The sequence below is a fragment of the Ictidomys tridecemlineatus genome, chromosome 2 (assembly GCF_052094955.1).
Source record: "Ictidomys tridecemlineatus isolate mIctTri1 chromosome 2, mIctTri1.hap1, whole genome shotgun sequence".
In the NCBI taxonomy this organism is placed as follows: Eukaryota; Metazoa; Chordata; class Mammalia; order Rodentia; family Sciuridae; genus Ictidomys; species Ictidomys tridecemlineatus.
In genome coordinates, this window is record NC_135478.1 from 10,503,573 (window position 1) to 10,525,319 (window position 21,747).

The 21,747-nt window shown below is 54.2% G+C and overlaps 2 long non-coding RNA genes across 4 annotated transcripts; one reads left to right on the plus strand and one right to left on the minus strand.

The window, feature by feature from the left end:
• Nucleotides 1-1,425: 1,425 nt before the first annotated feature.
• Nucleotides 1,426-8,241, minus strand: LOC110599212 (uncharacterized). 3 transcript variants are annotated; one of them, XR_013433927.1, is made up of 10 exons: nt 8,170-8,241; nt 7,239-7,977; nt 6,965-7,056; nt 6,242-6,339; nt 5,607-5,999; nt 5,397-5,461; nt 4,847-5,119; nt 3,517-4,594; nt 3,260-3,364; nt 1,426-2,794 (listed from the first exon to the last, which is right to left on the minus strand). It is a non-coding gene; the product is annotated as an uncharacterized LOC110599212 (long non-coding RNA). The 3 variants fall into 3 exon arrangements; XR_013433917.1 differs by having other exon boundaries at nt 4,847-5,218; XR_013433924.1 differs by having other exon boundaries at nt 5,397-5,999.
• On the plus strand, nt 5,042-13,289 carry LOC144374558 (uncharacterized). Its single transcript, XR_013433935.1, has 2 exons — nt 5,042-5,936; nt 13,032-13,289. It is a non-coding gene; the product is annotated as an uncharacterized LOC144374558 (long non-coding RNA).
• Nucleotides 13,290-21,747: the final 8,458 nt, after the last annotated feature.

A 21,747-nucleotide genomic window follows, 5' to 3' on the forward strand; every position in this document is an offset into this window, starting at 1 on the left:
TGTGGTTGAAACAGCACAGCCACAAAGCTCATGGAAAAGGCCTAGATTGTATTTTTAGTGACATTGAGAACCTAGAGAGAGTGTTGAGCAGGAGGATATCATGATATTATTCAAGTATTTAAAAGATTATAGGGACAGTTCTTCAACAAGAGCAACACAAAAATTACCGTATGATCTATCGGTTTCACTTCTAGGTATAGAATCTAAAGAACAGAAAACGGTTGCACTAGCCGATACTTGTATGTGAATGTCCGTGGCAGCAGTATTCTCAATTGCCAAAAGGTGGAAACAACCCAATGTCCATCAGTGGATGAATGGAAAAAGAAAATGAGGTCAATTTTAAAAGTCCAAAGCCAAATACGGTGGCAAGCAGGAGTGAGGCAGGAGGATCGCAAGTTCAAGCCCAGCCTCAGCAATTTAACAGGACTCTGTCTCAAAATAAAAACTAAAAGAGGGCTGGGGGGGTGGGGCGTGTAGCTCAGTGTTAGGTGCCAATCCCCAGTAGCCAGGGGAAGAAAGAAAAAAAATGAAAATGATTTGGAACTAGACACCGTGAGTATAGTCAACACCATGAATTGTCCACTCTGAAATGGGTAGGGGTTAATTCTATGTTATGCTTATTTTACCTCAGCTTAAAAACGTGTAGGGGGACACCAGGCACGGTGTCCGTATGGCACATGCCATAATCCCAGCAGCTCAGGAGGCTGAGGCAGGAGAATCACCAGTTCAAATCCAGCATCAACAACAGTGAGGTGCTAAGCAACTCAGTGAGTCCCTGTCTCTAAATAAAAATAATTAAAAAAAAGAGCTGGAAACGTGGCTCAGTAATTGAGTGCCCTGAGTTCAATCCCTGTACCAAGAAAAAAAATATATAGGGGTGACTTGAGAGGAAGCAGGGAGATTAGGAAAGGGCCCCCATGGTCACCTAGTGAGAGGCAGGTGACTGAGACCTGGATCAGCTGCTGGGGTGGAAGGTGGGGTTTGGGGCGCATCTTAGAGGCAGAGTGGATGGTGTCCCCTGGCCTTTGCACCCCCTGGACTCTGCCCAGGTATCTGCTCCTGACCCCTCCATTGAGAACTGCAAATGTCATCCTCCCTGCTCCACAACTGTCCTCTCCTTTTATCCATTCCCTCCCCCCCATAGTATTTCCACCTTGGAACAGACCATATTTACCGACATATTTGCAACACCACGCTGTAGGGTCAACCAATCATGGGCTGAAACCTCCAAAACTGTGGGCTAAAGTAAACCATTTGCCTCTTTATAAGTTGATTTATGTCGTGTGTGTGTGTGTGTGTGTGTGTGTGTGTGTCACTGGGGATTGAACCCAGGGCCTTGTGCATGCAAGGCAAGCGCTCTACCATCTGAGCTATGTCCCCAGCCCTCGGGTATGTGTTATAAGGACGGGAAACTGACACGCGATCTCCTCGCCCACTCGAGCTTTTATTGATCTGTCCCATCACCGAATATCAGCTTCTTGAGGCCAAGGATGCTTGCTTCTTGTTCACTGCTTGTGCTCAACCCCAGAACGACCCCGGGCACACAGTGAGCGGCCAGCAGAAGGTGAAGGAGTGGCCCTGGTTCGGGTCGGAGCCACAGACAGGTGTGAGTGGCGGGGCGTCCAGGTTAGGCACCCGGGAGCCAGTTAGGTGGCGCTTCCCTCCCCGGCCACTAGAGGCCGCTGCTCCGCTGCTCTGCGGCCGCAGGTGAGCAGGCCCCGCCTTCCCCCCAGGTGCGCAGGAGGAAGGTCGGTGAAGAAGGCAGAGCTGGGGTGTGAGAGGGCGAAGTGGGGGTGAAGGGAGAGAACTGAACGTGTCCGAAGTGGGGTCGGCTGAGTGGAAAATGCCTGGGAGGTGGGTGGTGAGAAGGGGGAGCGCTTTCCCAACAGGTGCGAGGCCCGGAGGGGTGCAGGGGGAGCCAGGAGCACAGAGAGCCAGCCTCGAGTTGAGGAACCTGGGCCTGGGGTGTGACCAGGGCTTGGGGTGGAGGAGATGTGAGGGGCAGAGAGGGCGGGTGGGGTGGGAGGAAGCCACCCAGAGCATGGAGCAAAGTTGGGGAGACCAGAAGACAGGTGAGCAGGTGAGGAGGCAGGGAGAGCCCGGGGACCTGCCCTGACTGCTCGAGGGGGAGACTGGACAGTGCTTGGGCAGCGCGGGGGCGATTGGGGGTGGACTGATCTGTGGGTTAGAGAATCCCAGAGAAGGAGCTCGGACTTCTTCAGGCCATTTCTGTCGTTGGTGGGGGCAGGAGTGGGTGTGACTTCTCCGATGCCTGCCAAGGTCATCCTAGAAGCCCAGGTAGCTTCTGCAGAAGGTGCGGCCACACTTGCTCACTTTCTCCTGCGTGTCTGTGTGTATGTTGTGGCGGGGGTGGGGACTGAACCCAGGCCTCCCAGGTGACAGGCAAGTGCCCTCCACCTGAGCGACATCTGCAGCCCTTTTTAGTTTTTATTCTGGGACAGAACCTTGCTGACTTGTGATCCTCCTGCTTCAGCCTCCCGAGTCCCTGGGATTACCAGCGTGTGCCACCACACCCAACTTCCTGCGTGCGTTTGTCACAGCCGGGATTCACTGGAGGAAATCAGCAGTGAATGCGACACACGCAGCCCCACACGCAGCCCCACCTGGACAAGGCAGGTGTGGCAGGTGGCAGACAGGCAGGGACTGAGGGAGGGCACGGAGGCCTTCTTTGGCTTGGGACCCGGGAAGTCTGTGTTGGGGAGTGGTGTGGAAGGCTGTGGCTCCACAGAAGACCCCCGTGGTCTAAGCATTGAGAACCGTGAACTCAAAGGTCCTGAGAAGGTTGTCAAGAAAAAAAAATCCATCAGGGTCCAGACTGCAATAGGGCAATAGGGAGTGGTGGGGCCTGAGGCAATGCAGAGTCTACAGGGTTCTGAGTTTGGGGTCAAAGTGGATGTCAGCACTGCAGGGTGGAGAGAGGTGGGGAAGGGGGTTGGAAAGGGACATGCGGGATGTCAGTGGGTGCCATGAGGTTGAGTCTGTGGCCACGGGAAGGCAGAGGTGATTCCCAGCCTTGCATGGGCCCTGTAGGACTTGAAGAACCAAATATTGACGGTGGAATGAAAATACACCAGGGGGGCACATGGGAGGCCGGTGGCAGGGGAGGGCAGCAGCTGTGAGGGCTGAAGTCGTACTCCAGATGCTACCATGTGGGATCTGGGAAGCTGGAAATTAGGGTGGCTGTGTGTTGGTAAGTTTTACGTTACTGTGGCAAAATACATGAGCTAAGTAGACTTACAGAGAAAGACGGTTCCAGTGCAAGATCAGTTGGCCCTGTTGCTTCTGGGCCGGTGGTGAGGCAGCGCCTCATGGAGGAAGCATGTATGGGAACAGACTCATTCACCTTGTGGTGGAAAAGAGAAAGAAAAGAGATGAAAATATGAGGGTTCCACAGGCCTTTCAGAGGGCATACCCCCAGTGGCCGAAAATCCCTCTCTAGGTCCCACATCATAAAGGTTCCTCCACCACCCAATAGCACCCAACTGGGGATCAAACCTGTAACAGTGTGTTGAGCTTTTGGAGGACATTGAAGATCCACACCACAGCATCGTGCAAAATTCTCTGAGTGTGAACTTCACCCAGGAATCTGCAAATGTTTTATTGCTACAACTCAGGAATTCTGTTCCTGGGTTGATTCCCAATGGGAACAGGAGCTTATGTCCCTCAAAAGATACAAACACTGATGTTCATGGCAGCTTCGTTCATGATTGCCAGACACTGGACACTGCTCAAGTGGTCATCAACTGGCCAATGGAAAATAACTTGGGATACTGTATTCATAAGACGGAATACAATGCAGCAGCGAAAAAGAAGGGCTATTGATACATGCAGCGTGAGTGAATCTCAGCAAAAGAAGCAAGATACAAACAAAAGACACTGTATGAACCTTTTTGTGATGTTCCAGGGCAGACAGAAGTAATCTATAGAGAGCCCAGAGCACAGGGTTTCCTAACCACGTCACCAATGATGTTTGCGATGGTTGTTTCTTGGTGGTATGTCCTGTGCATTATAGGACATGATCATCACTACCCACCAGATCCCAGTTTGATAAATGTCCCTTGGGGTTGGAGGCATACTTGCTCTGAATCAGAGGCACTGGGAGAGGGACTCTTGGGGACAGCAGCTTTCTGGTCCGTATCTTGCAGCTGGTGAGTGGGGACAAGGGCCACAGACCTTTTTTTTTTTTTTTTTTTTTTTTTTTTGATACTAAGGATTGAACTCAGGGGCACTCGCCCACTGAGCCACATCCCAGCCCTGTTTTGTATTTATTTAGAGACAGGGTCTCACTGAGCTGCTCAGTGCCTCACTTTTGCTGAGGCTGGCCTCGAACTTGCGATCCTCCTGCCTCAGCCTCCGGGGCCACTGGGATTACAGGCGTACTTCAGGCCTTTCCTTTCAAGCTTTCCACGCATCCCCATAACAGAGTCACCTCACCCCATGGGTGGCGCTTGAAGACATGACGCTCAGTAACAGAAACCAGACACCAAAGGTCTCAAAACTGATTACCTGTCTATGAATTGTTCAGGATAGGAAGATCCAGAGATCCAGAGAGCAGATCACGGTTTGCCAGGGCCTGGGGGGAAGGGAAACAGGAAATGACTGCTTTTGAGGTGATGAGAATGTTCTGGAATCCGAGGTGACAGGTGCCCAATGCTTAAATACACAAAACCCACTGAGTGGCACTTCGTTTTAACTTGGGGATGGCACCCGGGGCCTCACCACCTGAGCTCCCCGCTCAGGGTTGTACGTAGGGTCCATCTTGTGTGGATTTTACCTCCAAAAGAAAACAGGAAAATGTTAACCCACACGCGGCAAATAAACCCACCTTGGGCTCGCGTGGCCCTGGAGCAGCGGCCATTTGGAAATGGAGGGAGAGGACCGGAGGCTGAGGCCGGTCCTCTGGGAGCAAGGCGGAGGGGCCGAGGAAGGCGGGGGCAGGCCTCTGGATCTTGATGTTCGGAGGGCTGAGGCAGCTTGGAGGCAAAAAGTGTGTCTTGGCTCCAGGGAGCGCTCCCTCTTAACCCACCTGTCAGCCCTGCAGAGATGTGGGGCGGGCAGGTCAGAGGCCAGAGGCAAGCTGCTGACAGGAACTCGGAGCCTGACGTGTGGGAGAGAAATGACAACCGCTCAGCTCCATCCAGCAGGCTTCTGGGGCGGTGCGGGCGGCCGGCTCTGAATCTCCTCTGGCCTCAAAACACTGAGAGAGCCGAGAGAGACACTGAGAGGCCCGGAGTTGACTGAATGGTGGCCATGTCCACAAAACAAGACCCCTGAGGGTCTGCATCCATCCCTACTGCTGTAACAAAGTGCCTCAAACCGGGTCATTTATGAAGAATAGGAATTTGAACTGGGAACTGGGCACCCGGGGCACTCACCTGTAATTGCAGCTACTGGGGAGGCTGAGGCAGGAGGATCACAAGTTTGAGGCCAGCCTCAGCAACTCAGCAAAAAAAAAAAAAGAGAGAGAGAGAGAGAGAGAGTGAGAGAGAGAGCTGGGGAATGTAGCTCAGTGGTACAGTGCTCCTGGGCTTAATCCCCAGAACTGGGGAGATTTTATACGTATGATTTTATACATATGAACTTACTGGAGGCTGGAAAGTCCAAGGTCAAGGCACCAGCGGATTTGGAGTCTGGTGGGGAATCCCTCTCAGACTCCAAGATGGTGCTTTGTTCTGCGTCCTTCTGTCCTCACATGGCAGAAGAGACAGAAGGGTGCAGAGGAGCTATCGTTCCTGCTCAGGCCCTTTTCTAAAGGCATTAATCCCTCTCAGGAGGAAGGAGACCTCGAGGTCCAACCACCTTCGAAGGGTCCCTCCTTGGAGCAGCATCCCATCCACCGCGGTCCAACACGTGGACTTTGGAGGGACGCGGTCATGCATGCCGGAGCCTCACGTGGACAGAGGGTCTTTTTGCAGGTGGGACTTTTGCAATGAACTCCTTCTGTATTAAGATGGCCCCCAAATCCAGTGACAAGCGTCCTAGAGGAGAAGGGGCGAAGGGGGAGAAGAAACCTACGTGAAGATGCGGCAGAGTCTGGGGCCAGGGGACCACGAGCCCAGGGGCCACCAGGAGCTTCCCTTCAGGCAGGAAGGCTTCTCCCCTGAGCAGCCGAGGTGGGGCGCTGCCTGCTCACCCCTAATTTCAACATCTGGCCTCCGAATGGGGGGATAAGCTGAAGGACTGACGGTAGGGAAAGGAATGAGGAAGAGCAGGGGCTTACCCATGGGCACCGTCACATGGGCTGTGGGGTTCGGGGCTGACGGGAACCTCCTTACAGCAGAAGTGACATCACAAAGGGGCCCTGCAGCAGGTCACAACCTGTAGGGGACAGGAGGGGATTGAAATCCTCCACGTAGCTGCTGCGTTAAGAAGACTGCGAGCATCGGTGGTGGTTCAACTCCAGCCTCAGGGAGGCAGTAGGGCGCGGTGGGGATTGCGGTGGCTAAGCAGGTGACTGCCCACGTCCACCCCTAGGTTTTGAGGCCAGGGAGGAAGAAATTACCAGAACCTGAGGGCAGGGCAGGCTCTGTGGATGGAGAGGTGCCCAACATGATCAATGGCCCTCTGCCTGACCCAGAGGACCCAGAGCCCACCCGTGGGTCCAGACACAGGGCAGCCTCGCTGGCCAGCAGGCTAGGTACAGAAGGGAAGAGTCACTCCAGATGGGCAGATGGAAGATTCCAGAAGAGGAAGGTGGGATGACTCCAAAGCAAGCATGTAGGCCCAGGGTCTCCTTAACCCCTTTCTGCAGGGAAGCAGCCCACCCAGCTCCCTCTGCTCCGGAGCCGCCCTGGTGAGCACGCCCCTGCAGGGAGCAGGCCCTCGGCTGGCTTGGCAGAGGGCGGATCTTGTCTTTTAACAAGTAGATTTTAAAAAGTTCAATGGACGCATGATAATTGTGCACATGTATGGGCTATGAGGGGACGTTTCCATACATACATACCACGTAAAACGATCACATCAGGGTCACTGGCGCATCTGTCACCTCAGACATTTATCCTTTGTGTTGGGAACATTCAAAACCCTGTCTCTTCCCTATTTTGAAATATACAATTAATTGTCGCCCGCCGTAGTCACCCTACTGTGCTATAGAGCCACAGAAGTGATTCCTCTTAACCAGCTGCCCCCCTGGACCCGCTAGCCATCCTCTCGCTGTCCCCTGGGGCTGCGTCCTTTGATGGAGCGCTAAAGCATCCAGATTTTTATGCAAGAATCACCTGATATTTAAAAGCTGGAGATTCATTAAAATTTCTTCTCACGGGCGGAGCAGATCCCATCCGCGGACTGATTCGGCTCTGGGTGCCGAAGCCCTGGGCTCCAGCCGTGGACCCCGAGGGGGGCGCAGGGTGTCTGGGGTGGGGGGGCGCAGCGCCCACAGAGGCGGACACTCAGGAGTGGGAAGGGGACCCCCCATGGGGCTGGGCAGGTGCGGAGGTGTCTGCTGGGGTCTGAAGGAGAGAAGCTTCTGACGGCTTTTAAATAGCGGAATGACTCAGTCCTGTTGGTCTCCGCCACCCCCCACCCGATCCGAGAAGCCGGCAGTGGATCGGGCTTTGGGGGTGGGGTGGGGGTGGGGACGGGGATCCAGCCGCGAAGGAAACAAATGGAACAGGCCCCTTCCTGCAGCCGGCTCCCCGCTTGGTGGGGAGGGTGGAGGCATCAAAAATGCCATCAGGGTCTGACCCCGGGGCGTCCTGGTGGGACCGGTGGCAGAGGGTGAGCTAATGTCGCAGACGGGAGAGCGGGAGAGCGCAGGCCGTGTGTGTTCTGTGCCCCGGGATGCAACAGAGCAGGGCAGAAGGTGGCCCTGCCCTCCAGGAGAGGGGCCGGGAGCGAGGCCAGGGGCAGACAGGGCAGGTCAGGCGATGGGAAGACGTGAGCCTGTGGGGCTCGGGGCCCTGCTCTGGGGACAGTCCTTGGCTGGCACGCAGGAGGCCCTGGGTTCCATCCCCTGGGCTGCAAAAAAAATTAAAATTAACACACTGAGCTTGGGGGATGGGGATGGACCAGGCTGTCCCCACAGGCCCCGGGAGCAGAGCGGGTCGGCAGGGGCAGGAGGGGCCCTGGGTGGTCTCCCAAGCCACTGGGGACCCCGGGGCCCTGCAGCTCCCCTGGGCCGCCCTCTCAGGATCGCCCCCGTCGCAGCACCTGCAGCAAATCCGCGGCTGACATGATTCCTGACTCCAAGCCCCAGAAGAGGGAGAAAGGGGAGGGGAAAAAATCCCATCTGTTCTCCCCGTGATGGAATGTGATTTTTCACCCCGCGCCTCCACCCCGCGCCTCTCCTCCCATTTCCTCTCTGCAGCGGCGGCCACACGATATAAATCGCTGCAAATGGGTTTTCCCGGCCGGTCGCCGAGTTGTTTTAATAATGGTTCATTTTCTGCCGCGGGGAGGGGAAAAATATTCCATCGAGAAATTGGGGATGGGGGGGGGGGGAGCTCAGTCTCTGTGTGCGTGAGACTGTGCCTAGAGGTTCAATGTCCCTGTCACCTCAGAGAGGATTCCAGGACATTCAGGTCACCTGCCTGATGGCGGGTTGCTGGTCCCAGCTCCCACACATCCCCTTGGCCTGGGGGAAGGGGTCTGTTTGGAAACCTGGGCACACTTACCCAGCGTCTACTGGGTGCCATGCCCGAGCTCGGCCCTGGGAATTCAGGGTAAATAAGTCTCCAAGCCGTGCCCCACCAGGGATCATGTTCTAGAAGCAGCAGAGAGTGACATCAAAACATAGTCCTGCAAAACAAGGTGACTGCAACTGTGGAGGCTACTCTGAAGAGGGTGTGGGGTGTACTGGGAATGGGCGGTTGGATCTTGGTGACACCAGCATCTCTCTGTGGAAGGGACCTTCAGGCCAACACTTGAAGGACATGGGTGGGCAGAGCCAGCCAGCTGCAGGGGACTCCCTTGGCCGACGCCTCTGGGTTGAAAGGACATGGTACAGGCTCTGACCTGGGAGACGCCAACTCCCCAGGCCCCAGGAATGATGTGGGGCCATCCCATGCATATGTGGCCCTGTCATCTCAGTGCCAGCAGCTGTCATCGTAACTCCTGTGTGGAAACAGCAGCTCCCAAGGCCGAGTGGTGCCTTAGCCCAGGCGGCGGCCAACGCCAGAGACAGGCTGGTTTCTTAACAACAAACAGTTATTGTTCCCAGCCCTGGAGGCTGGAAGTCACCATCAAGGTGCCAGCCTGTTCCTGCAGACAGAGATGGAGAGTTTGTCACTCCAACCCCACGGAGGAGCAGGAGTGTAAGGGCGCCAACCCCATCCATGAAGTCTCTCGCCCTCACCTCCCACTTCTTAGTGCCCCTACCTTGGGGGTTGGGGAAATGGTATTTGGGGGGAAATGGGAATATTCAGAGCACAGCGTTTGGTTTTTTAAGCCACCCCCTACCTGCCAGTTCCCCTGTCCTGTCCCTTTCCTCCATGTGATGATTTAAACGGTAGCTCTCTCTCCAAAGATATGTGTCCATGTTCCTAACCCTAACCTCCAGAACCAATGAACAGGACTTATTATTATTATTATCATTATTTTTAAAAGTTTTTGTTTTGTTTGGCGGGGGCTGTTTGTTCCTGTTGGTACTGGTGAAAGACCCCCGTCCAATGAAAGACCCCCGTGTCCCTGTCCAAGGAGAATCACACGAAACACTGGCTGCAAAAGCAAGAGGTTGGTTTATTGGGACACAGGCACCTGCGGGTGCCCAGCAGAACCTCAGCCGGAGCTTTGGTGAACTGGCACACCGGGCTTGGGGATACAGAGATTTTTATAGGGTTTGGGACAGGTTTCGCAGGCGCGGGAAGCAACAGGTTTCTTATTGGTTTGTTTAAATCTAGCATGTAGGCCACCTAGGGGGTACAGGTCTGCATTCCAAAAACCACAGGTCTGCATTCTATTCTTTCTGTTCCTGCTTATCTGTTCCGGTTTATTCATTCATGCCTCAGGATGCGGGTGCTCTGTTCTTCAACCGGTTGTCCGGAAAGCATGCCTGGCGCCTGAACCTGTTTATGGCGTGCCTGGTATCTTGGTTTCATATCTTGGCCTTAGGTAACTAGGCTGACTGGGCTAGGGTCTTTCACTGGGGAGTGAACTGAGAGGCACTTTACCACTGAGCCACATTCTCAGCTCTTTTTTTATATTGAGAGAGGGCCTTGCTAAGTTGCTGAGGCTAGCCTTGAACTTGCCATCCTCCTGCCTCAGCCTCCCAAGTTGCTGACATTACAAAGGTGTACCACTGTGCCCTGCTGGGGAAAGAAAAAGGGCTTCAAAGGTGTGATTAAGAATCTCCACACGAGATCATCCGGATTGAGGTGTGTCTTAGATGCACTGAGAAGTGTCCTTTTGAGCAAAGAGGAAGGGAAACAAAGAGGAACGGGAAAAGGACCCATGAAGCCGGGCACAGCAGGACCTACTTGTAATCCCAGCTGCTCAAGAGGCGGAGGCAGGAGGACCACAAATTTGAGGCCACCCTGAGCAACTGAGCAAGATCCTGTCTCAAAAATAAATTTAAAACAAATGTAAGAAAGGGGCTGGGATGTAGCTCAGTGGCAGAGCACCCACTACCATATGCAGGGCCCTGAGGTTCCATCTGTAGTCTGTCTCTCTCTCTCTCTCTCTCTCTCTCTCTCTCACACACACACACACACACACACACACACACAAGTCCATGGAAGATGGAGGCAGAAATTGGAGGGATGCAGCCACAAGCCAAGGAGCACGGGGAGCAAGAAGAAGGAAGCATCCCCCCCTAGAGCCTCCAGAGTAACACTCCACTATGGCCCAGTGGAGGACTTCTGGCCTCCAAAACTGTGAGAGAATCAATTTTTCTTTTGTTTTGTTTTCTGTTCTGTTTATATATAAACAGCCGTAGGTAGACACCAAACCTTTATTTTATTTTAATGTGGTCCTGAGGATCTGACCCAGTGCATCACGCATGCAAGATGAGTGCTCTACCACTGAGCCATAGCCCCAGCCCTGTTCTTTGCTTTTAAACCCTCCTCTCTGTGGTCATTTGTTATAGCAGCTATAGGAAACTCATACATTCTCTCTCTCTCAGCAAAAGTCCCAGGAGCTCTTGCTGGTTCCAGTGGCTCTTCTCTGGTCCTCTCCGTCTTTCTCCAGTCAGGCTTTTGCCCCACCCAGCCACGAGGAGGGCTCCAACCTGTTGGATCCAATGGTTGCTTCTCAGGTGCTGGGATCTTGCACTTCAGAACTTTCCCTCCCACCTTTATGGCCCCCTCCCCCTTATTCATGTGATGAAGGTACAAGTCAAGGAACACCAAAGACTGTAAAATACCGAGAGCTACGAGGAAAACAAGGGAGAGTTCTCCCCCTTGAGCTTTCAAAGGGAGCCCAGCCCTGCCAACACCTTGACTTTGGACCCCTTCTCTCCAGATCTGTGAGGGGTGAATTCCCAAGATCACGGTCATTGATTGCGGCAACTCTAGAAACTGAGGGCAGTTGGGTTTTCTGGAAGCGCATCCTGAGACGCTACTGAAGTCAGCTTTGCCTCGCTGTGACCGAAAGACCTGACAAGAACAACGTAGAGGAGGAAAAGTTGATTGTGGCTCACGGTTTCGGAGGTTCGGTCCGTGGTCAGCTGACCCCAGGGTTGGAGCCTAAGGTGGGGCAGAACATCATGGCGGCAGGGCATAGCACTGGAAGCCTGCTCAGCTCCTGCTCACCTTCCTCTCCTGAGGAAGCAGAGAACTCTGCTCACCAGGGGTAGAATATAAACCCCAACGCCACACCTCCAGTGACCCGGCTTCCTCCAGCCACAGCCCAGTTGATCCATTCAAGTGGATTAATCCAGTGGTGAGGCTACAGCGCTGGTGACCTCATCATTCCACCTGTGAACGTCCTTTCATGGTCTCCCACGGGAGCTCTTGGGGGTGCCACCTATCCAAGCCATACCAGACAGTTGGATCTGAGGACAAGGGTTTACCTGTGAGGTGACCACAGGAAACACTCTTTGGGGAGACAGGAGACCAGGGGCGGAAGGGAGGGCAGCTGGGAAACAGTGCAGACAGAGAGGTGATGCTGGGATCTCCAGGCTGGAACTCCTCTGGGCGCCTCTGGGACAAAACCTGACATTATCTTAGGAAAGGCGGAGGGAGCAGGGTGATCATCCTCCACTCCCAGCCTTTATTGGTTGACAGGTGCCAGCAGGGGGAAGGATTCTCCAGAACCCTTGGCAAACAGTCACACGTGCTGGTGATAGGACACCATCAGACTGACGGGCAAGGGCGCAGCCTGCAAGACCACCGCACCCTTGTGCCACCCTCTGAGTGTGGCTGAACTCTGCGACTTGCTCTAGACCACAGAATGTGGCCAAAGTGATGGATGTCACTTCTGAGATTAGGTTGCAAAAAAGATGGCTGCTCCTGTCTTGCTTTCTCTCTTTCTGCCTCTGAGGGAATCTGCTGCAGGCTGCGAGCTGCCCACAAGCTGAGGAGCTGGAGGGGCCTCCGACCAATAGCCAGTGAGGAACTTCATCCACCGACACCTCCCGACCTGGAAAGTGGATCCTCCCCAGTCAAGACTTCAGATGAGACCCCAGCCTCTGTTCCCATCTTTTTTTTTTTTATTGGAATGCCTTCATACCCACTTGGTTATTTTCTAATTTTTAAAAAATCAATCCTTTATTTTCTAATATTTATTCTTTAGTTGTGGGTGGACCCAATACCTTTATTTTATTTTTATGTGGTGCTGAGGATCGAACCCAGTGCCTCACGCGTGCTAGGCAAGCGCTCTACCACTGAGCCACGACCCCAGCCCTATTTTCTAAATTTCTTAATTGACAAATTAAAATTGTACATACTTATGGTGTTCTCCATGATGCTGTGAAGTATGTATACATTGTGAAATGGCTAAATGGAACTAATTAGCATATTTATTTTGGATGGTTCCTGACATAGGATGGTTCCACTTCTGATTTTTTAACTTTATAATGATGCAAAAGCACTCTGCATTCAGTAGAAATCATATTCTGAATTTTTATCTTTTCCCAGGCTAGCAATATGCTGTCCCCGTCCTCTCACAAGGCTGGGTAACCCCAGGGAGGCGCCTCTTCCCATCAGCACCAAGAGCATCATGGGAAACCACCATCACTGTACCAGGCACTGTGGCTCAGTTGGCATGTTGGGAGGTTAGTGTGTCAAATGTACCTAATTAATGAAGCCTGAATCAATGTTGACATGGGATTTTCAGCTTACAATAGGCTTGTTGGGCTACACCCTCACTGTTGAAGAGCTGAAGACCATCTGTATCACTTACTGTGTGTGTGTCTGTGTGTGTGCGTGCAGAGAACATTTAAAATCTCTTGGTGATTTTCAAGTATGTGATCTATTGTTATTACCTACGGTTACCATGTTGTAATAGATCTCTTGAACTATTCCTCCTGTCTAACCCAAGTTTTATACCCTTTGACCAACATCTCCCCAATCCCTCCCCTGACTCCCGTCCTTGGAAACCACCATTCAATCCTCTGTTTCCACTTTGCCTTCTCGCTGCGGGCTGCATTGTACCTTTATAGGTGACTCTGAGCCAGAGGCAGCCAGCAATGCCACACCTGGATTCCTGACTCCCAGAAACTGTGACATATTAACAACATTTTTTAAATATTTATTTTTAGGTGTAGGTGGTCACAACACAATGCCTTTATTTTTATAAATAAAGGATCGAACCCAGGTCCCACCCGGGCTAGGCGAGTGCTCTACCGCTGAGCCACAATCCCAGCCCCAACATGTTGTTTTCGACTAGTAAGTTTGGGGGTAATTTTGGAAATGCTCAGAGAGGCTGGGACATGGGGTTCAAGGCCAGCTTCAGCAATTTAGTGAGGTCCTAAGCAACATGATTGGTAAACCATGTCCGTGGTCACTGTAGCTTCCCCTCTGTATCTCATCCCTTGGGTCCAGTCCATTAGCTGACCCTGTCAACCCCAACTCCAAGTCCACCTTGGACCTGTAGACCTTTCTCCACCTGCTCTGCTACCAGCTCAGGACGGGCCTCGCCGCTCGCCTGGTGACAGCAAAGGGCTTCTCCTCCTACCCATCTCTATCCAGCTGGTCTTTTTCAATCACAGACCAGATCATGGCACATAGTAGGTGCTCAATGAATGGTGGAGTGAGTTAAAGTGTTGTTATGGTCTGGAGCTGGAACTTCCTCAAAAGTTCACGTGTTGGAATCACAGGATTAATCAGTGGATTAATCCACTTGCTGGATTACTCTGTTGATAGCTGAATAGACCCCTGGGAGATGGGACCTAGTGGGAGGAAGTAAGTCACTGTGTGTGTGTGTTGGGGGGTGCCCTGGAAGGGAGAGGAGGGAGGGGGGTGCTCCTGGCCCCTCCCTCCCTCCTCTCCCTCTCCCCCTCCCCCTCCCCCCCTCCTTCCCTGAGCTGGGAACCCTTCCCCTGCCCTTTCATCACCATGCGATGCTCTGTCTCATGTCGGCGCAGAGTCCTGAAGTCAGTCGGCCATGGACTGCACCTCTGAAACCAGGAGCCCAAAATAAACTGTCCCTCCTCCAAGTGGCTCTGTTCAGGTGTTTCAGTCACAGCAACAAAAAACCGATGGACATGGGTGTCAAGTCAGACTGGACGGCTCTCTTCACCTCAGAAGGGGACTGGAAGCGACCATCTGAAGCAGCAACCACTGGCTGCACCCTTCCTCCCGCACTGGGCAGCTCTCATTAATCTCTTACTGTATGCACTTGACACCCGAGGAGTCAACAGGCATGTTCTTATTTAATCCTCAAATGACCCTGTCAGGTGGGCTTGTCATTGTCCCCATTGGGAAAGGGCGGCACAGAGCAGGCAGCCAAACCGCCTGCCGCCTGCAGGTGAGTCGCGGGTCCCAGGCGGCTGGGGTCTGAACGCGGCTACCTGACAAGGCTGCATGAAATCCCGTGTGTGTCCTGCGTGCTCATCCCTCACTCTCCTGACCCAAGAGGCGTCCCACAGGGTCAGAACCCAGGCTCTGTCCAGAGGTGACTGTGTCTTTGTGATCTGCACAGGTCCCTTCCCCGCCATAAGGGAGGGTCCAGTCTGGCCGGAGAGAAGAGGGTGGCCTGGCTTGTCAGCAGGGGACTCAGTGGCCACCCAACTCTGGGCTGGGCATCGGGGAGCGTCAGTTCTGTCTAGCGAGGCCTGGAAGGCGCGTGGGGGTGCCGCGCTGCTGGGAAGGACCCTTCTTGGGCCTGCGGTGGGTGCTAAACCTAGGGAGGCCCCAGAGGCAAATGGCCTCTAGGCTCTGGATCATGGACCTGGAGGATCACCGGGTCCTGCTGTCACTACCCTCCGTTGTCATCTCCCAGGATGGCTGCCACAAAGCCCAGAGACCTGTTCTCCCGACAGCTCTGGAGGCCTTAAACCTGAAGGTGTCGCCCAGGCCCCGCTCCCTCTGAACCCCACAGGGGGGGTCCTCGGTGCCTCCTGGCTTCCCGGTGGCCGCCACCAGACCTTGGTGTCCCTCGGCCTGTAGATGCCAAACTCTGCCCCCCTCCCCCAGCATCCCGTGGCCTTCTCCCCCGGTTGATCATTTCTGTGTTTCTCTTCTTATAAGCAGGCCAGTCATCGGGGACCCGGGCGCTAGCCTCCTCAGCGGGGAGACTTCATTTTAACTAATCACATCTGCAAAGACACTATTTCCAAATAAGGTCACATTATTAATTCACAAATTAATTCAGAATTACAGAGGGTTAGGACTTCGACATTTGTTTTTCTGGGGGGATAAAATGCAACCCGTATTGCAGACCCTCCTCAGCCGTCACTCTCCTGCTGCCTCCCCCTGAGTCTGCTTAGGGTCCCAGAGACATGCAGACACCGAGCAGTAACCAAGGCTGAAAGCTCATTGTTTTTATGGGCCGGACCGCCAGCTGTATTCTGTTCATTAAAAACAAAAACAAATGAACAAAAGACCTCAGTGAACAGTTGCCCTATCCTGAGCAATTTTTTAAAATATTTTTTTAGTTGTCAGTGGATGTCTGTTTATTTATTTATATGTGTGCTGAGAATCGAACCCAGTGCCTCACACATGCGAGGCAAGTGCTCTTCCACTGAGCTACAAACCGGCCTCCTGAATATTTTTTGAGATCCATAAAAATTCCTATCATCACTGGGCATGATGGGGCACACCTGTAGTCCCAGAGGCTGAGACAGGAGGTTAGCAAGTTCAAGGCCGGCCTTAGCAACTTAGCAAGGCTTAAGAAACTCAGCAAGACCCTGTCTCTAAATAAAAAAATAAAAAGGACTGGGGATGTGGCTCAGTGGTTAAGTACCCCAAGTTCATTCCCCAGCACCCAAACAAAACAAAGAACCCTTATTGTCATCTGGGAATGCCTTGGGCTGCAAGGATCAAAATACATGGCCTCGGGCTGGAGCTGCAGCGCAGTGATAGAGCGCTTGCCCAGCAAGTGTGAGGCACTGGGTTCAATCCTCAGCACCACATAAAATAAAATAAATAAAAATAAAGGTCTCATGTCCACACACAACTAAAGAAAAAAATCTTTAAAAAAAAAAATACATGTCCTCAACAAAAAGATTGCTTTTTCCCTACAAAACAAACCTGGAGTGAGGTGCCTGGTACTGCTGGATGCCAGCAGCTTGATGATACTGGGATCAGCATCACCCAGATTTCCCTGGCCTGTCCCTCAAGGTCACCTATGTGACCAGTGTCCATGAATTGCTGTTTAATTCCCCATTTTGTAGATGAAACGACCGAGGCTTGGAAATCACACCTCTGTCCTTCCTCAAAACACCCACCAGACATCTACTTGGGTATCAGTGACCAGAAGAGTGTCACACACCCACCCCCAGCAGCAAAGGAGTCTGGGAAGCAAGTGGCGCAGGGTGCACTGCCAGAGCTCTCTGTTAGCAAGAGAAGCCGCTCTCCTGCCTCCAGGTCAGACTGAGCTCGGCAGCTCCCGGGGCCAGGCGTTATGCTGTGGGCTCTGTCTTGGTCTGTTCTGTGTTGCTGTAACAGAATGCTGCAGAACGGATAATTTGTAAAGAAAAGACACTTATTTCTTATAATCCCCAAGGCTGCAAAATCCAGTACCAAGGTGCTGGCCTCTGGGAGGGCCTTCTTGCTGTGCCGTCTCATGGCGGAATGTGGAAGGTCAAGAGATTGAACTTGCAGCCTCAAGCCCTTTTATAATGGCATTAATCCACTCGTGGGGGCAGGGCTCTTCATGACCCAGACACTCCCAGTACCCAATGGCATTGGGAATCATGTCTCCAGTATGCGTTTTGGGGAGACATAGTCAAACCATAGTGGTCTCAAGGTAAATAATAAGGATTATCACCATCATCATCATTATTTTGTGATGGGGTCTTGCTCTGTTGTCCCGATTGGTCTCTAACTCCTGAGCTCAAGTGACCCTCCTGCCTCAGCCTCCAGAGTGGCTGGGATTACAGGCATGTGCCACTGCACCTGGCTGTAAATTATTTCTAAAATAAAGAGTCATAGTAGCATTTATCTCTTGGGATATTCACATCTGTGGGACACATACTATAATCATCCTATTTTATACATGAGGAAACAGACTAAGGTTCCTTAGTACCTCACTCATTCACTCATTCAACAAACATTTATTGAGCATCTATTACGTGCTGGGTCATTTGGGCACTAAGGATATAGGGGTAAATAAAAATGCTTCTACCCCTTTGGTATTAGCTCCCTGGAGGGAGAGTTAATGTTCTAGCTGAGGGGGAGGGGACTCCCAAAATAATACAGACTACATTAGTTCTGTGGGCCAGGTATAAATCTCTCATCCAATAGCTGCATGAGCCAGGCTGGATTACTCTTCCCATTTTACAAATGAGAGAACTGACACACAGAGAAGTTAAGTGACATGCCCAGGGTCACACAGCTAATAACTATGAAGCCAGAATTCAAACCCAGGCCTCTGAGTTCCAGAGCCTGAGTTCGGGTAGGTAATATAACCTCAGGTGATATAAGAGAGGTGACAGAAATGGCTCAGGCCATGGAGTGATCCCATAGGGGTGGGCATTGCCAGGTGGCAGGGAAGTCCCTTCCCTCTCTCTCTCTCTGTACTGGAATTGAACCCAGGGGCGCTCAACCCCGGAGCCACACCCCAGCCCTTTTTATTTTTTTATTTTTAGGCAGGGGCTTGCTAAATTATTCAGGCTGGCTTTGAACTTGGGATCCTTTTGTCCCTCAAGGTCACCTGTGTGACCATTGTCACATGAATTGACTACTGAGCTGCTGGGATTGTGGGCTGTACCATGGAGTGGGCAGAGAAGTCCCTTTTGAGGTGACAATCGAGCACAGGCCTGAATAAAAGGAAGGGGAGGGACAAGAATATCAGAGGAGCAGCCCACTAGCCGGAAGTCCCAGAGAAGGGTGCCTGGGCCGTGGACTGTGCAGGGAGGGGGTCCATGTCGGCTTCAGCACCCTGTTTCACATGTGACCTCCTTCCTTTCAACATCACAACAGCCATGTGACATTTTTATAATCACTCTCATTTGACAGATGGGAAACTGAGGCTCTGAGCAGTTAACTGAGCTGCCCAAGGACGCACAACCAGGAAAGCAGTGGAACTCTGATCTGAACTCGGCTGCCTGAACCCACTTGCCCAGCTGCAAGGGAGCAAAGGGCAGCAGGCTGGGAGGGCTGCCTGGAGGAGGCAGGAAGTCACCCGGTTTCCAGGAGGCTGCTGGGAGGGAAAGAGAATATCTCTGGCTGTTGCAATGAGCCGGTTCCTGGGCAGTTATCCCCAGGCGCTACCCCTTGGCCGGCCCTGCCCAGAATTCCTCCAGCCCCCTCTTCCTTAAGCCAAAGCATCAAGAAGAGTTTCATTAGCTCCTCAGAGGCCCCAGTAGCCCTAGGGGGATGAAAAGGGCCCGAGAGGGGAGCCGTCCTAATTTTGGCACACCTGGCAGGGGGCCCAGGCCACTGAAAGGGAAGCGGCTGGTGCCGGCTGGGCAGGCCCCTTCATTGTGCCGGCTGGATCCGCTGTCTGGGCTTCAAATGCAAAACCGGAGTGGGGGGCGGGGGGGTGCCGGTGGCCTCTGCTCCTCCTTTAATAGACCAAAGGACTCTGGCGGCTTAGCTCTTTTTCCTAATTTAAAGATATTTTCAGGCGTTTGGGAGCTCCCCTATGGTGAAGCAGGAAGGTTGGAATGGGGGGGCCTTGAAACTCTCATCCTGGTTGCCCACGGAGGAAGAGGCTAGGAAGGGGGGCGACTGAGGTTGGTTTAGGGCCCAGGGTGGGGCACTTGGGAGGTGAGGGGACCCGTGTAGGCCCTCCTCTGCCCCGGTTTCCCCGCCTGGAACCTCCGCAGGCCTCTCCAGAGGCAGAGGGGCGAGGTGGCAGCTCAGGGGGCTCTCTGGGGGTCAACCTGGAGGACTTGGGAGACAGATGACTCGGGAGACAGATGGAGGCACGTTCCCGCTCAGTCTGGCACCCTGGATGCCAGGGTGGGAAGGAGGGTCGGGATGCAGGCCAATGGGGTGCAGCCACCTCCCTGTAGGAGGATGGGGGCTCCTGGGCTCGTCTTCACCGAGGAAGGGTGCCGGGAGCCAGGACTGCGAACGGGGCCTGGGGCTGGGACACAGTTGGGGGGGCCTGTCTTCGCTTGGGTCCGGCCCGGGCAGCGCGGCCTCTTCCCCGGCACCTCCTCCCCCGCCCTGGCCCGCCCCACCCCCGCGGGTCCCTGTCTCCGCCGGTCCCCGCCCCCTCGTCGCCCCGCCCGGGCCCGTTCCCCGCCTCCCGCGGTGCCCCCTCCCGGTTCCCAGCCGGCGCCGCTCCCGCCTCCCGCCCCCGGTGGCCCCCGCCGCCCTCCCCGCCGCCCCGCTCCCCTCCCCGCGGCTCCGGGCTGCGCGGCCCCTCCCCCGCCGCCATCTTGCGGGAGGCCGGGGCGGGCGTCGCCAGGCCGCGGCTCCGCGACGCGTCTTCCGCGAAGCGCCCCCTCCCCGCCCCGAGCGCTGGCACCGGCGCCGCGTGGGCCCCTCGCGGTAGCGGGGCCTCTCCCGCGCCGCTGCCCACCAGGGGGCGACGCGGGGCCGGGGCCACCCGGGGTGGGGACACGGGGACCCACGGTCATCGACGACCTGGGCCGCGGGACCTGGGCGCCGGCTCCCTTGGAGGGGCGGCTCCTGCGCTCGCACCGCCCCGGCCGCCGCCGGCAAAGGCGCGGGAACGGCCGGCTGCGCCCCGGCCCAGCTCCCGGGGACCCTGGGCCTCCTGTAGGACACGTGTCCCCAGAGCCCGCCGGGGCCCCCGCCCAGCTCCCTCGCCTCTCCTCTTCCATCTTGCCACCGCCTCCCATACTTTCCGGCTCCCGCCTCCCTTTTCCGCCGCCCCCTGTCCCCTCCCGCTCCCGCTTTCCCTTCCCCGCCGAGTGCTCCCAGCCCCCCACGCCCCTTCCCTGCGCGCTAATGGCCCGGGGCGCGCGGCTCGGTGGCGGGCGGCCCGGTGGCGGTTTCGGGGTAGGCGGTTCGCAGCCAGGGGAGAGGCTGGGGCGACTGGAGACCGGGAGGAAGAATGACGCGCGCATAAATCTGGGGAAATGACCGTGGTGCTAATGGGGCTGCCCAGGCCGGCCCCAGCGTCCTGCCCAGCGCATCGCACTGGATAACCAGCCCGGCCTCCTGGCTCTCCTGAGGGTCCAGGACCCCTGCCATCTCAAAGCCCTGGAGATGGAGGGCACAGCTGGGATTTCTCTGATCTGCCCCCACAGGGTCTTTGAAGCTTGCCTCTTGTCTGAGCTGTTGCCCAGGGGCAAGTACTTCCCACCAGGACAGATGGATTCCTCGGGTTCCCCTGTAACACCACCCCAGAACCCAGCATCTCCAGGTGTCTGAGATTACACCATCTACCCATGACATCTCTCCTTTAAGTGGAAGAAATTAGCTGTGTGACCTCAGGCAAGTCACTTAACCTCTCTATAATGGGTTCTTCTATTGAAGGTGGAGACTGATAATAGTCATTGTCATCCAAAGAGAACCCTGAATTCACCTCATTCTGGGCAGTCACCCAGGTCCTGCTCCTATGGCTGTTTGCCAGTTATCTTGGACGTGGTCTCTGCTTCTGCCCTCTTCCCTCAGGGGTCCCTTGGAGGCCCAAAGGGATCTTAAAAAACACAGATGGGGATCCCATTGTCCCCATGGCTCTTAGATTATATGCAAAAACGCCCAGCCTGTCTGCATCCCTTTTCCATGGCTTATCCTGTGCCAGCTATGCTAGGCCTTTGCAGTAACTGTGCCCACCCTTTGGAACTTCTTTCTCCTTCGATCTCACGTTGCCACTGCCACTGCTCCAAGTCACCATCCCTAGTCACTCCCTATCAACCCCCTTCCGGGTACTCCCACTCTCTGATATGGCCTACGTATCTGTTTTAATCTGCCTCACTGCTCCCCCTGGAATACAGTCTCTTTAAACCTTGACTTTTGTTCTCAGTGTGGCCCACAATCTCTGGCACCTACTAGATTTTCAAATATGTGTTGCATGAGTGAACTAAACAAATGTTGTGACCACTTACGGATATAAGTGATGTAAGTCCGTGGCATGTCACGGACATTCTATAAACCAGGGCACCTGCCTTCTTCATGAAATTGGAACTGGAAAAGGATCTATGGCTGCTTGCCTGTATGGTCACACCCAGCTCAGGATTTAGGGAGATAATTTTGAGGGGGAGTACACCCCAAGACAGAGGTATTTGCAATACATTTTCTGATAAAGAACTCATCCACGATAAGTAAA